This window comes from Oncorhynchus tshawytscha, linkage group LG08 (genome assembly GCF_018296145.1).
Source record: "Oncorhynchus tshawytscha isolate Ot180627B linkage group LG08, Otsh_v2.0, whole genome shotgun sequence".
In the NCBI taxonomy this organism is placed as follows: domain Eukaryota; kingdom Metazoa; phylum Chordata; class Actinopteri; order Salmoniformes; family Salmonidae; genus Oncorhynchus; species Oncorhynchus tshawytscha.
Genome location: NC_056436.1, coordinates 83,646,628 through 83,663,291, shown reverse-complemented (window position 1 = coordinate 83,663,291; position 16,664 = coordinate 83,646,628).

The window sequence follows — 16,664 nt, the reverse complement described above, 5'->3', positions numbered from 1 at the left end:
AACATCTACAACCGAACAATACACACAATGTTCTATTGACCTACTATATCCCTTTTCTTATCTAGTGGGTTGTCACAGTCCTTCCTCTGTTTGTCCTATAGTAACCTAGCTTCTTTTATGTGTCTAGTTTGAGCAGTGGGGTGGAGATGTAGTTTTATTTATGGACGGTTGGATATTTTCTCTTGGTGTACTCCAGTTATACAGGCCTTTGGGATCAGGAAGATGCTTATGTTAAATTAAAGTGTCTTATCCTGTGATGTCTTTGGTAACTGTTGAGTTAAACACACATACAGTACAGTACACACACACACACACACACACACACACCTACGGAAGAGAAGAAGAGAGAGGAAACTGTTGCTACCCCGCCAGTTGCTGACCAATCCCTTTAGAGAGAGACATGCTCACTCTGCTTCCTCTCCACAAGAGAACTCTCTGTGTCACACACACACACACACACACACACACACACACACACACACACACACACACACACACACACACACACACACTCACATACACGAGCCCTCCCAAATGTGCTGACCTCTCATGTTGCCACACCTGGTTCTATTCATAGCTGCTCAATTCAAATGTGAAGAGGACCCGTTTCCTTTGCTCACATGATTCAAGATGTAGAGGATTGAGTCTACTGATTGAGTATGCAATCCAAGGACCACACTTTGAGTGCAGTCCTTTGTAATAAAATTAATTTTTAAATGTTTTGAAAAATCTCTCTATATATAATACCTCCATATCTCTCTCTCTCTCTCTCTCTCTCTCTCTCTCTCTCTCTCACTCACTCTCTCTCTCGCTCTGTCTTTCTCTCTCTCTCTCTCTCTCTCTCTCTCTCTCTCTCTGTCTCTCTCTCTCTCTCTCTCTCTCTCTCTCTCTCTCTCTCAATTCAATTCAATTCAATTCAATTCAATTCAAGGGGCTTTATTGGCATGGGAAACATGTGTTAACATTGCCAAAGCAAGTGAGGTAGATAATATACAATAGTGAAATAAACAATAAAAATTAACAGTAAACATTACACATACAGATGATTATCTCTCTCTTTCAATTCAATTCAATTCAAGGGCTTTATTGGCATGGGAAACATGTGTTAACATTGCCAAAGCAAGTGAGGTAGATAATATATAAAGTGAAATAAACAATAAAAATTAACAGTAGACATCACACATACAGAAGTTTCAAAACAATAAAGACATTACAAATGTCGTATTATATATATATATATATATATATATATATATATATATACAGTGTTTTAACAATGTACAAATGGTAAAGGACACAAGATAAAAATAAATAAGCATAGATATGGGTTGTATTTACAATGGTGCGTGTTCTTCACTGGTTGCCCTTTTCTCGTGGCAACAGGTCACAAATCTTGCTGCTTTGATGGCACACTGTGGAATTTCACCCAGTAGATATGGGAGTTTTTCAAAATTGGATTTGTTTTCGAATTCTTTGTGGATCTGTGTAATCTGAGGGAAATATGTCTCTCTAATATGGTCATACATTGGGCAGGAGGTTAGGAAGTGCAGCTCAGTTTCCACCTCATTTTGTGGGCAGTGAGCACATAGCCTGTCTTCTCTTGAGAGCCATGTCTGCCTACGGCGGCCTTTCTCAATAGCAAGGCTATGCTCGCTGAGTCTGTACATAGTCAAAGCTTTCCTTAATTTTGGGTCAGTCACAGTGGTCAGGTATTCTGCCGCTGTGTACTCTCTGTGTAGGGCCAAATAGCATTCTAGTTTGCTCTGTTTTTTTGTTAATTCTTTCCAATGTGTCAAGTAGTTATCTTTTTGTTTTCTCATGATTTGGTTGGGTCTAATTGTGCTGCTGTCCTGGGACTCTGTAGGGTGTGTTTGTGAACAGAGCCCCAGGACCAGCTTGCTTAGGGACTCTTCTCCAGGTTCATCTCTCTGTAGGTGATGGCTTTGTTGTGGAAGGTTTGGGAATCGCTTCCTTTTAGGTGGTTATAGAATTTAACAGCTCTTTTCTGGATTTTGATAATTAGTGGGTATCGGCCTAATTCTGCTCTGCATGCATTATTTGGTGTTCTACGTTGTACACGGAGGATATTTTTGCAGAATTCTGCGTGCAGAGTCTCAATTTGGTGTTTGTCCCATTTTGTGAAGTCTTGGTTGGTGAGCGGACCCCAGACTTCACAACCATAAAGGGCAATGGGCTCTATGACTGATTCAAGTATTTTTAGCCAGATCCTAATTGGTATGTTGAAATTTATGTTCCTTTTGATGGCATAGAATGCCCTTCTTGCCTTGTCTCTCAGATCGTTCACAGCTTTGTGGAAGTTACCTGTGGCGCTGATGTTTAGGCCAAGGTATGTATAGTTTTTTGTGTGCTCTAGGGCAACAGTGTCTAGATGGAATTTGTATTTGTGGTCCTGGTGACTGGACCTTTTTTGGAACACCATTATTTTGGTCTTACTGAGATTTACTGTCAGGGCCCAGGTCTGGCAGAATCTGTGCATAAGATCTAGGTGCTGCTGTAGGCCCTCCTTGGTTGGTGACAGAAGTACCAGATCATCAGCAAACAGCAGACATTTGACTTCGGATTCTAGTAGGGTGAGGCCGGGTGCTGCAGACTTCTCTAGTGCCCGCGCCAGTTCGTTGATATATATGTTGAAGAGGGTGGGGCTTAAGCTGCATCCCTGTCTAACCCCACGACCCTGTGTGAAGAAATTTGTGTGTTTTTTGCCAATTTTAACCGCACACTTGTTGTTTGTGTACATGGATTTTATGATGTCATATGTTTTACCCGCAACACCACTTTCCATCAGTTTGTATAGCAGACCCTCATGCCAAATTGAGTCGAAGGCTTTTTTGAAATCAACAAAGCATGAGAAGACTTTGCCTTTGTTTTGGTTTGTTTGGTTGTCAATTAGGGTGTGCAGGGTGAATACATGGTCTGTTGTACGGTAATTTGGTAAAAAGCCAATTTGACATTTGCTCAGTACATTGTTTTCATTGAGGAAATGTACGAGTCTGCTGTTAATGATAATGCAGAGGATTTTCCCAAGGTTACTGTTGACGCATATTCCATGGTAGTTATTGGGGTCAAATTTGTCTCCACTTTTGTGGATTGGGGTGATCAGTCCTTGGTTCCAAATACTGGGGAAGATGCCAGAGCTAAGGATGATGTTAAAGAGTTTTAGTATAGCCAATTGGAATTTGTTGTCTGTATATTTGATCATTTCATTGAGGATACCATCAACACCACAGGCCTTTTTGGGTTGGAGGGTTTTTATTTTGTCCTGTAACTCATTCAATGTAATTGGAGAATCCAGTGGGTTCTGGTAGTCTTTAATAGTTGATTCTAAGATCTGTATTTGATCATGTATATGTTTTTGCTCTTTATTCTTTGTTATAGAGCCAAAAAGATTGGAGAAGTGGTTTACCCATACATCTCCATTTTGGATAGATAATTCTTCGTGTTGTTGTTTGTTTAGTGTTTTCCAATTTTCCCAGAAGTGGTTAGAGTCTATGGATTCTTCAATTACATTGAGCTGATTTCTGACATGCTGTTCCTTCTTTTTCCGTAGTGTATTTCTGTATTGTTTTAGTGATTCACCATAGTGAAGGCGTAGACTCAGGTTTTCCGGGTCTCTATGTTTTTGGTTGGACAGGTTTCTCAATTTCTTTCTTAGATTTTTGCATTCTTCATCAAACCATTTGTCATTGTTGTTCATTTTCTTTGGTTTTCTATTTGAGATTTTTAGATTTGATAGGGAGGCTGAGAGGTCAAATATACTGTTAAGATTTTCTACTGCTAAGTTTACACCTTCACTATTACAGTGGAACGTTTTACCCAGGAAATTGTCTAAAGGGGATTGAATTTGTTGTTGCCTAATTGTTTTTTGGTAGGTTTCCAAACTGCATTCCTTCCATATATAGCATTTCTTAATGTTAATGTTACTCTTTCTCTCTCTCTCTCTCTCTCTCTCTCAGCTAACAAAGCAGAAAGTCAGAATTCAGTGAATACAGGCCTATGTTGTAAAACTGCATTAAAGACTCAGCAAAAAAAAGAAACATCTTCTCTGTCACGCCCTGATCTTAGAGATCCTTATTATTATCTATGTTTGGTTAGGTCAGGGTGTGACTCGGGTGGGAAAGTCTATGTTTTATATTTCTTTGTTTTTGGCCGAGTGTGGTTCCCAATCAGAGGCAGCTGTCTATCGTTGTCTCTGATTGGGGATCATATATAAGTTGTCATTTTCCTTTAGGGTTTTGTGGGATCTTGTTTTCTGTTTAGTATTTGAGCCTGTTATTTTGTTTGGTGTCGTCAATGAAAGTACGATGTGCGCTTACAACGCTGCGCCTTGGTCTCCTTCTACAAACGAGAGCCGTTACACTCACTGTCAACTGCGTTTATTTTCAGCAAACTTAACATGCGTAAATATGTGTATGAACATAACAAGATTCAACAACTGAGGCATAAAATAAACATGTTCCATAGACATGTGACTAACAGAAAATGAACAAAGGTCCTGTGCAGGTGTTGTTACACGTGGTCTGCCACTGCGAGAACAATCAGCTGTCCGTCCTGTCTCCCTGTAGCTCTGTCTTAGGCGTCTCACAGAACAGACATTACAATTTATTGGCCACATCTGCAGTCCTCATGCCTCCTTGCAGCATGCTTAAGGCACGTTCACACAGATGAGCAGGGGCCCTGAATATCTTTCTTTTGGTGTTTTTGAGAGTAATTAGAAAGGCCTCTTTAGTGTCCTAAGCTTTCATAACTGTGACTTTAATTTCCTACCGTCTGCAAGTTGTTTGTGTCTTAACGACCGTTCCACAGGTGCATGTTCATTAATTGTTTATGGTTCATTGAACAAGCATGGGAAACAGTGTTTAAACCCTTTACAATGAAGATCTATGAAGTTATTTGGATTTTTACGAATTATCTTTGAAAGACAGGGTCCTGAAAAAGGGACATTTCTTTTTTTCCAACATTTTTCCAAAATGTCCTATTTTTTTCCTTGACGAGGCCATCTATTTTCTTACTGCATCTCACTTAACTTTTTGTAAACATTATTAAAGTGACCAGTGATTCCATGTCTATGTACACAGGGCAGCAGCCTCTAAGGTGCAGGGGGTAGTAACTGGATGGTAGCCGACTAGTGACAGTGACTAAGTTCAGGCAAGGGTACTGGGTGGAGGTCGGCTAGTGATGTCTATTTAACAGTCTGATGGCCTTGAGATAGAAGCTGTTTTTCAGTCTCTTGGTCCCAGCTTTAATACACCTGTATTGACCTCGCCTTCTGGATGATAGCGGGGTAAAATGCCCATGGCTCGGGTGACTGAGGTCCTTGATGACCTTCTTGTGACACCGTGTGCATTAGATGTCCTGAAGGGCAGGCAGTGTGCTCCCGGTGATGCGTTGGGCTGAACGCACGGCCCTCTTGAGAGCCCTGCCAATGCGGACGGTGCAGTTGCAGTACCAAGCGGTGATACAGCCCGACAGGATGCTCTCAATGGTGCATCTGTAAAAGGTTGTGATGGTTTTAGGGGCCAAGCCAAATTTCTTCAGCCTCCTGAGGTTGAAGAGGCGCTGTTGCTCCTTCTTCACCACACTGTCTGTTTGGGTGGACCATTTTCGATTGTCAGTGATGTGTACGATGAGGAACTGCAAGCTTTCCACCTTCTCCACTGCAGTCCCGTTGATGTGGATGGGGTCGTGCTCCCTCTGCTGTTTCCTGAAGTCCACGATCAGCTCCTTCATTTTGTTGACGTTGAGGGAAGGGTATTTTCCTGGCACCACTCCACCAGGTCTCTCACCTCCTCCCTGTAGACTGTCTCGTCATTGTTGGTAATCAGGCCTACTACTGTTGTATCATCTGCAAACTTGATGATTGAGTTGGAGGCGTGCGTGGCCACGCAGTCACAGTCATTGTTGAACAGGGAGTACAGGAGTGGACTGAGCACGCACCTTTGTGGGGCCCCAGTGTTGAGGATCAGCATAGTGGAGATGTTGTTTCCTACCCTCACCACCTGGAGGCGGCCCGTCAGGAAGTCCAGGACCTATTTGAACAAGGCGGGCTTCAGACCCAGGACCCTGAGCTTAATGTTGAGCTTGGAGGGTACTATGGTGTTGAATGTTGAGCTGTAGTCAATGAACAGCATTCTTACATAGGTGTCTCTTGTCCTGATGGGATAGGGCAGTGTACGGTGTGATGGTGATTGCATCATCCATCAATCTATTGGGATGGTATGCAAATTGAATTGGGTCTAGGGTGTCAGGTATTGTGGAGGTGATATGATCCTTAACTAGCCTCTCAAAGCACTTCTTGATGACAGAAGTGAGCGCTACGGGGCGATAGTCATTTAGTTCAGTTACCTTTGCTTTTTTGGAGACAGGAACAATGGTGGACATTTTGAAGCATGTGGGGAAAGCAGACTGGTATAGGGAGATATTGAATATGTCCGTAAACACTCCAGCCAGCTGGTCTGTACATGCTCTGAGGACACGGCTAGGGATGCCATCTGGGCCGGCAGCTTTGCGAGGGTTAACATGCTTAAATGTCTTACTCACGTCGGCTCGTTCTCAGTGGCAATATACAAGGCTGAGACGATAACCAAAGAAAATTGTCTGGAGATGTAAGGCGGTTGGCATTTGATTGTGAGGTATTCTAGGCTGGGTGATCAAAAGGACTTAAGTTCCTGTACACTACCACAATCACACCATGAGTAGCTAATCATGAAACATACACCTCCGCTTTCCTTCTTCCAGGAGAGTTCTTTATTCATATCTGAACGATGTACTGAGAACCCAGCTGGCTGTATGGACGAGGACAGTATATCTGGAGAGAGATGGACTGAGAACCCAGCTGGCTGTATGACAGGGACAGTATATCTGGAGAGAGATGGACTGAGAACCCAGCTGGCTGTATGGACAGTATATCTGGAAAGCGATGGACTGAGAACCCAGCTGGCTGTATGGACTGGGACAGTATATCTGTAGAGAGATGGACTGAGTACCCAGCTGGCTGTACGGACGGGGACAGTATATCTGTAGAGAGATGGACTGAGAACCCAACTGGCTATATGACTGGGACAGTATATCTGTAGAGAGATGGACTGAGAACCCAGCTGGCTGTACGGACAGGGACAGTATATCTGTAGAGAGATGGACTGAGAACCCAGCTGGCTGTATGGACGAGGACAGTATATCTGGAGAGAGATGGACTGAGAACCCAGCTGGCTGTATGACAGGGACAGTATATCTGGAGAGAGATGGACTGAGAACCCAGCTGGCTGTATGGACAGTATATCTGGAAAGCGATGGACTGAGAACCCAGCTGGCTGTATGGACGGGGACAGTATATCTGTAGAGAGATGGACTGAGAACCCAGCTGGCTGTACGGACAGGGACAGTATATCTGTAGAGAGATGGACTGAGAACCCAGCTGGCTCTGTGGATGGGGACAGTATATCTGGAGGGAGCCATGATTTTGTGAAACAGTGTGTTTCAGTCCCTGATATCTCTCTGGAAGGATATCCTCACCCTGAGGTCGTCTGGCACTGATGAGGGACTGAACATTAGTGGGTAATATACTTAGAAGTGGTGGATGGTGTGCATGCCTCCTGAGTCTAACTAAATGACCACTCCCAATATCTCTTCCTCGTCGGCGGAGTCTTGGAGCAGCTTTTGGGATAAATTCAGGCTCCATGAAAGGTGCAGTACGAACAAAGGATCATTGCAGAGAATTGTTGAGCCTTTTGGATCAGGAAGCAGAGTAGAAAAGAGAGGAGAAGGAGGAGAAGGAGAATGGGAGGAAGAGGAAAGGAGAGGAGGAGAAGGAGGAGGAGAAGGGGAGGAGGAAGAGAAAAGGAGAGGAGGAGAAGGAGAGGAGGAGGAGGAGGAAGAGAATGGGAGAGGAGGAGAAGAGGAGGAGAAGGAGGAGGAGAAGGAGAGGAGGAGGAGACGATGAGGAGAAGGGAAGTTTGAGAAGGAGAGGAAGATGAGGAGAGGAGGAGGAGAAGGGAAGGAGGAGACGAGGAGGAGGAGACAAGGAGGAGAAGGGAAGGAGGAGGAGACAAGGAGGAGAAAGACGAGACAGAAGAGGAGATAAGGAGGTGGAGGAAGAAGAGGAGGAGGAGGAGGGGAGGAGGAGGAGAACAGAAATTATGCGTGCATAACTTACTATTGATTGGTTGATCAAGATATCTCGTTAGAACACCCTAATTAACTGTCCTGATTAATTAACAATGCGACCTTGCTGTGCCTCCATTAAGAAAGAGAAGGTTAAGCAGCATTCTTTAACCCCAGTACCATGTGCTACTACCTACCACTGTCGTTTACAACCATTTACTACTGTTTTACCTACTACTACCATGTACTACTGTGTTACCTACTACTACCATGTACTGTGGTGTATACTGTGCAATGGAATTTGCTATATATTGTGGTATATACTGTGCTTTATACTGTGTTGTATACTGTGCTATATACTGTGCTATGTACTGTGTTGTATACTGTGTTTTGTATACTGTGTTATATAATGTGTTATATACTGTGCTAAGTACTGTGTTGTATACTGTGTTTTGTATACTGTTTTGTATATTGTGTTATATACTGTGTTATATACTGTGCTATATACTGTGTTGTATACTGTGCTATATACTGTTTTGTATACTGTGTTATATACTGTCTTGTATACTGTGCTATATACTGTGTTATATACTGTGTTGTATACTGTGTTATATACTGTGTTATATACTGTGTTGTATACTGTGTTTTGTATACTGTTTTGTATACTGTGTTATATACTGTGTTATATACTGTGTTGTATACTGTGTTGTATACTGTGCTATATACTGTTTTGTATACTGTGTTATATACTGTGTTATATACTGTGTTGTATACTGTGTTATATACTGTGCTATGTACTGTGTTATATACTGTGTTATATACTGTGTTATATACTGTGTTATATACTGTGTTGTATACTGTGTTTTGTATACTGTTTTGTATACTGTGTTATATACTGTGCTATATACTGTTTTATATACTGTGCAATATACTGTTATACACTTTACAGGTCAATCACTATACTTTAGCTTGAATTTCTTTGTGTTCAGATTTAGGTCAGGATTTAATTCAAGTCGCTTTATCCCGGCCTAAATTTATCCCGGCCTAAATTTATCCCGGCCTAAATTTATCCCGGCCTAAATTGTTTTCTCATATCTTCTTGTTGTTACACACCTATATTTGTCAGTGTTTTTTTTCTCCACATTGAACTATTTTTTGGGGGATGAATCAGTCTCACTCCCGACATATCCCTTCTGACCTTGTTCTTGGCATTGAAGGCGTATTACTAACCAATTATATTGTTAAAGTGGATGTGTTCCATTGTACCTCCAACAAAGTGGTAGCATTACATTCTTCCAACACCACTAGAACTAATAGGGTTTGTGTCTGTCAGAATTGACTAATAGGCTTGACTAACGTTTTGGAGATCGTGATGCCCCTTGTAATGGTCATTTGGGACTCAGCCATTATTTTGTTCCTCAGTGCTTTGTCAAACCCTTCAGTGAAGCCTGCTGAGCTGAGTATCCCGACTCAGGAAAAATGACCCAGATACAGACACAGGAGGCGGATAGTTCGGTTCTCAGAATATTTATTATAACAAAAGGGGTAGGCAAAAGTGCAGGTTCGAGTGCAGGCAGAGGTTCGTAATCCAAGGCAGAGTCAATCAGGGACAGAATGGCAGGCAGGCTCAGGGTCAGGACAGGAAGAAAGGTCTAGAAGACTAGAAAACAAGAACTACCGAACTGTAGAAAATGGGAAACACGCTGGTAAGACCTGACAAAACCTGTAAAACTGGCAACAGACAGACAGAAAACGCAGGTATAAAAACACAGGGGATAATGGGGGGGAAATAGGAGACACCTGGTGGAGGGGTGGAGACAAGCACAAGACAGGTGAAACAGATCAGGGTGGGACACTGAGTCTACATACATAAGAACCCTCTGCATCTCTGAGACTCCACAGTCCACCATGACACAGGTGCCACTAAAAAGGTACACTGACTTAACTAGCTGGTGTATATGAGGACAGTAGAGCACATCTCACAGCTGATCACTGTCTGGCCATAGTTCACATCATCATCATCATCATCCATCTGCAGAATTCGTTTTCTGGCCTGTATTTGAGGAGCCATCCATCGCTTGGTTGGTTTCTGAAGGTAATTGTATATTAGAGGAGATGATATAACCACTGACCCCCCCCACCTGCTGCCCACCTGCTGAGTGACTGTGTAACAGACTGTTTACTAGACCTGCTGAGTGACTGTGTAACAGACTGTTTACTAGACCTGCTGAGTGACTGTGTAACAGACTGTTTACTAGACCTGCTGAGTGACTGTGTAACAGGTTGTTTACTAGACCTGCTGAGTGACTGTGTAACAGGCTGTTTACTAGACCTGCTGAGTGACTGTGTAACAGGCTGTTTACTAGACCTGCTGAGTGACTGTGTAACAGACTGTTTACTAGACCTGCTGAGTGACTGTGTAACAGGCTGTTTACTAGACCTGCTGAGTGACTGTGTAACAGACTGTTTACTAGACCTGCTGAGTGACTGTGTAACAGACTGTTTACTAGACCTGCTGAGTGACTGTGTAACAGGCTGTTTACTAGACCTGCTGAGTGACTGTGTAACAGACTGTTTACTAGACCTGCTGAGTGACTGTGTAACAGACTGTTTACTAGACCTGCTGAGTGACTGTGTAACAGACTGTTTACTAGACCTGCTGAGCGACTGTGTAACAGACTGTTTACTAGACCTGCTGAGTGACTGTGTAACAGACTGTTTACTAGACCTGCTGAGTGACTGTGTAACAGGCTGTTTACTAGACCTGCTGAGTGTCTTTGTACTGTTGTAGTGAGAGAGACATTATTGTCCTCATTATATTCTTACTGTATCTTCCTCTCAATCTGTATTGCTCATTGAATATTATTATTTCTCCTGTTATTATCTGCCTGTGTCATCAGTGATTTGACATGTGTATATTTGTTTTCTCAGGCAATGTATGTGGTAACAGTTTCCACGCCAATAAAATATTTTGAATTTAATTAGTGAGAGAGAGAGAGAGAGAGAGAGAGAGAGAGAGAGTAAACAATTCCCGAAATACCAGTGTGCCATCACAGAATCAAGATTTGTGACCTGTTGCCACAAGAAAAGATCAACCAGTGAAGAACAAACACCATTGTAAATACAACCCATATTTATGCTTATTTATTTTCCCTGTTGTGCTTAATCCATTTGGGCATTGTTACAACCCTGTATATAGACATGATATGACATTTGAAATGTCTTTATTCTTTTGTAACTTCTGTGAGTGTAATATTTACTGTTCATTTTTGTTGTTTATTTCACTTTTGTATATTATCTACTTCACTTGCTTTGGCAATGTTAACGTATGTTTCCCATGCCAATAAAGCCCCTTGAATTGAAATTGAATTAAGAGACATAGAGAGAGAGAGATAGAGAGCGTGAGAGAGCGTGATATATATATATATATATATATAGATGGGGAGAGAGGGAGAGAGAGTGTGATATATATATATATATATAGATGGGGAGAGAGAGTGATATATATATATATATATAGATGGGGAGAGAGAGTGATATATATATATATATATATATATATATATATATATATATATATATATAGATGGGAGAGAGAGTGATATATATATATATATATATATATAGATGGGGAGAGAGGGAGAGAGAGTGTGATATATATATATATATATATATATATATATATATATATATATATATATATAGATGGGAGAGAGAGTGATATATATATATATATATAGATTGGGAGAGAGGGAGAGAGAGTGTGATATATATACATATAGTTGGGGAGAGAGAGTGATATATATATATATATAGAGAGAGAGATGGGGAGAGAGAGTGATATATATATATATATATATATAGATGGGGAGAGAGGGAGGGAGAGGTGATATATATATATATATAGATTGGGAGAGATGGAGGGAGAGGTGATATATATATATATATAGATAGGGAGAGAGAGTGATATATATATATATATATATAGATGGGGAGAGAGGGTGATATATATATATATAGATGGGGAGAGAGAGTGATATATATATATATAGATGGGGAGAGAGAGTGTGATATATATATATATATATATAGATGGGGACAGAGGGAGAGAGAGGTGATATATATATATATATATATAGATGGGGAGAGAGAGTGATATATATATATATATATATATATATATATATATATATATATATATATATATATATATATATATATATATATATGGGGAGAGAGGGAGAGAGAGGGTGATATATATATATATAGATGGGGAGAGAGGGAAAGAGATATAAATATTTACTGTTCATTTTTGTTGTTTATTTCACTTTTGTATATTATCTACTTCACTTGCTTTGGCAATGTTAACGTATGTTTCCCATGCCAATAAAGCCCCTTGAATTGAAATTGAATTAAGAGACATAGAGAGAGAGAGATAGAGAGCATGAGAGAGCGTGATATATATATATATAGATGGGGAGAGAGGGGAGAGAGAGTGATATATATATATATATATATAGATGGGGAGAGAGGGTGATATATATATATATAGATGGGGAGAGGGAGTGATATATATATATAGATGGGGAGAGAGAGTGTGATATATATATATATATATATATAGTGTCACGCCCTGGTCAAAGTATTTTGTGTTTATTTTTATGTATTTGGTCAGGCCAGGGTGTGGCATGGGGTTTTTGAAATTGTGGTGTGTTTGTCTTGGGGTTTTGGTGGTGGTATTGGGATTGTAGCTTAATGGGTTGTCTAGCAAGGTCTATGGCTGTCTGGAGTGGTTCTCAATCAGAGGCAGGTGCTTATCGTTGTCTCTGATTGGGAACCATATTTAGGCAGCCATATTCTTTGAGTTTGTCGTGGGTGATTGTCCTTAGTGTCCTATGTGTACTCGTTGTTAGTTTGCACCAGATAGGCTGTTTCGGTTTCGTTTATTGTTTTTTTGTAAGTTCGTGTTTTCTTTGGTATATTAAACATGGATCGCAATCGACACGCTGCAGTTTGGTCCGACTCTCTTTCATCACCACTAGAAAACCGTTACAGAATCACCCACCACCAACGGACCAAGCGGCGTGTCAACAGGCAGGAGCAGCCGAAAAAGGAGATGCTCACCAAGGATTTCTGGTCATGGGAGGAGATCTTCGACGGGAGAGGACCCTGGGCTAAACCAGGGAGTGTAGCCGCCCAAAGGAGCAACAGGAGAAGAGGCAACAGAGGCAGCAGCAGCAGGAGCAGCAGCAGCTACAGTGGGAGAGGTTGCACCACCTGGAGTTATGGACATGGGAGGAGGAATTGGACGGTAAAGGACCCTGGAATGAGCCTGGAGATTATTGTCGCCCCAAAGCCGAGCTGGAGGCAGCAAAAGCAGAGAGGCGGCATTATGAGGAGCTAGCACGGCAGAGCGGATGGAAGCCCGAGAGTCAGCCCCAAAAATTTCTTGGGGGCTTACAGGGAGTATGGCTATGCCAGGTAGGAGACCTGCGCAAACTCCCTGTGCTTACCGGGGGCTGGAGAGACCGGGCAGGCACCGTGTTATGCTGTGGAGCGCACGGTGTCTCCAGTGCGGGTGCACAGCCCGGTTCGGTATATTCCAGCTCCGCGTATCGGCCGGGCTAGATTGAGCGTCGAGCCAAATGCCATGAAGCCGGCTCTACGCATCTGGTCCCCAGTGCGTCTCCTTGGGCCGGCTTACATGGTACCAGCCTTGCGCTCGGTGTCTCCGGTTCGCCTGCATAGCCCAGTGCAGGCTATTCCACCTCGCCGCACTGGCAGGGCAACCGGGAGCATTCAACCAGGTAAGGTTGGGCAGGCTCGGTGCTCAAGAGCCCCAGTGCGCCTGCACGGTCCGGTCTATCCAGTACCACCTCCACACCCCAGCCCTCCGGTAGCAGCTCCCCGCACCAGGCTTCCTGTGCGTGTCCTCGATCCAGTACCACCAGTTCCAGCACCACGCACCAGGCCTTCAGTGTGCCTCGCCTGTTCAGCGCAGCCAGCGCTTTTCTCCTCTCCTGCGCTGCTGGAGTCTCCCGCCTGTTTAGCGCAGCCAGAGCCTTCCTCCTCTACAGCGCTGCCGGAGCCTCCCGCCTGTTTAGCGCAGCCAGAGCCTTTCTCCTCTCCTGCGCTGCCGGAGTCTCCCGCCTGTTTAGCGCAGCCAGAGCCTTCCTCCGACACAGCGCTGCAGGAGTCTCCCGCCTGTTCAGCGCAGCCAGAGCTGCCAGTCTGCATGAAGCAGCCAGAGCTGTCAGTCTGCATGGAGCAGTCAGAGCTGTCAGTCTGCATGGAGCAGCCAGAGCTGTCAGTCTGCATGAAGCAGCCAGTCTACATGGAGCAGCCAGAGCTGTCAGTCTACATGAAGCAGCCCGAGCTGCCAGTCTGCATGAAGCAGCCAGTCTACATGGAGCAGCCAGAGCTGTCAGTCCGCATGGAGCAGCCAGAGCTGTCAGTCCGCATGGAGCAGCCAGAGCTGTCAGTCCGCATGGAGCAGCCAGAGCTGTCAGTCCGCATGGAGCAGCCAGAGCTGTCAGTCTACATGAAGCAGCCCGAGCTGCCAGTCTGCATGAAGCAGCCAGTCTACATAGAGCAGCCAGAGCTGCCAGTCTGCATGAAGCAGCCAGAGCTGTCAGTCTGCATGGAGCAGTCAGAGCTGTCAGTCTGCATGGAGGAGCCAGAGCTGTCAGTCTACAGGAAGCAGCCCGAGCTGCCAGTCTGCATGAAGCAGTCAGTCTACATGGAGCAGCCAGAGCTGTCAGTCCGCATGGAGCAGCCAGAGCTGTCAGTCTACATGAAGCAGCCCGAGCTGCCAGTCTGCATGAAGCAGCCAGTCTACATGGAGCAGCCAGAGCTGTCAGTCTGCATGAAGCAGCCAGAGCTGTCAGTCTGCATGGAGCAGCCAGTCTGCATGGAGCAGCCAGTCTGCACGGAGCTGTCAGTCTGCACGGAGCTGTCAGTCTGCACGGAGCTGTCAGTCTGTAAGGAGCTGCCAGTCTGCAAGGAGCTGCCAGTCAGCACGGAGCCGCCAGAGCGGTCAGTCTGTAAGAAGCCGCCAGAGCTGTCAGCCTATATGGAGCAGCTAGTGCCGCCAGTCTGCCCAGCGCCGCCAGTGCCCCCAGTCTGCCCAGCATCGCCAGTCTGCCCAGCATCGCCAGTCTGCCCAGCATCGCCATCAGTCTGCCCAGCATCGCCAGTCTGCCCAGCATCGCCAGTCTGCCCAGCACCGCCAGTCTGCCCAGCGTCGTCAGTCTGCCCAGCGTCGTCAGTCTGCCCAGCACCGCCAGTCTGCCCAGCACCGCCAGTCTGCCCGGCGTCGCCAGTCTGCCCGGCGCCGCCAGTCTGCCCGGCGCCGCCAGTCTGCCCGGCGCCGCCGGTCTGCCCAGCATCGCCAGTCTGCCAGACTCTTCCAGATCTGCCAGTCAGCCAGACTCTTCCAGATCTGCCAGTCAGCCAGACTCTTCCAGATCTGCCAGTCAACCAGACTCTTCCAGATCTGCCAGTCAACCAGACTCTTCCAGATCTGCCAGTCAACCAGACTCTTCCAGATCTGCCAGTCAACCAGACTCTTCCAGATCTGCCAGTCAGCCAGGATCTGCCAGTCAGCCAGGATCTGCTGAAACCACCAGCCAGCCAGGAGCTGGTAGAGATATCTACCTGCCTGAGCTTCCTCTCACTCCTGAGCTTCCTCTCACTCCTGAGCTTCCTCTCACTCCTGAGCTTCCTCTCACTCCTGAGCTTCCTCTCACTCCTGAGCTTCCTCTCACTCCTGAGCTTCCTCTCACTCCTGAGCTTTCTCTCACTCCTGAGCTTTCTCTCACTCCTGAGCTTTCTCTCACTCCCGAGCTTCCCCTCAGTCCCGAGCTGCCTCGGTCCCGAGCTGTCCTTCAGTCCCGATCTGTTCCTCAGTCCAGTGGGGTTCTGGGTGAGGACTACTAGGCCATGGTCGGCGGCGAGGGTGGACTATCCAGGGACGAAGGGAGAGGGGACTAAGACATTAAAGGAGTGGGGTCCACGCCCCGCGCCGGAGCCGCCACCATGGACAGACGCCCACCCGGACCCTCCCTATTGTTTTGAGGTGCGTTCGGGAGTCCGCACCTTAGGGGGGGGGTTCTGTCACGCCCTGGTCAAAGTATTTTGTGTTTATTTTTATGTATTTGGTCAGGCCAGGGTGTGGCATGGGGTTTTTGAAATTGTGGTGTGTTTGTCTTGGGGTTTTGGTGGTGGTATTGGGATTGTAGCTTAATGGGTTGTCTAGCAAGGTCTATGGCTGTCTGGAGTGGTTCTCAATCAGAGGCAGGTGCTTATCGTTGTCTCTGATTGGGAACCATATTTAGGCAGCCATATTCTTTGAGTTTGTCGTGGGTGATTGTCCTTAGTGTCCTATGTGTACTCGTTGTTAGTTTGCACCAGATAGGCTGTTTCGGTTTCGTTTATTGTTTTTTTGTAAGTTCGTGTTTTCTTTGGTATATTAAACATGGATCGCAATCGACACGCTGCAGTTTGGTCCGACTCTCTTTCATCACCACTAGAAAACCGTTACATAT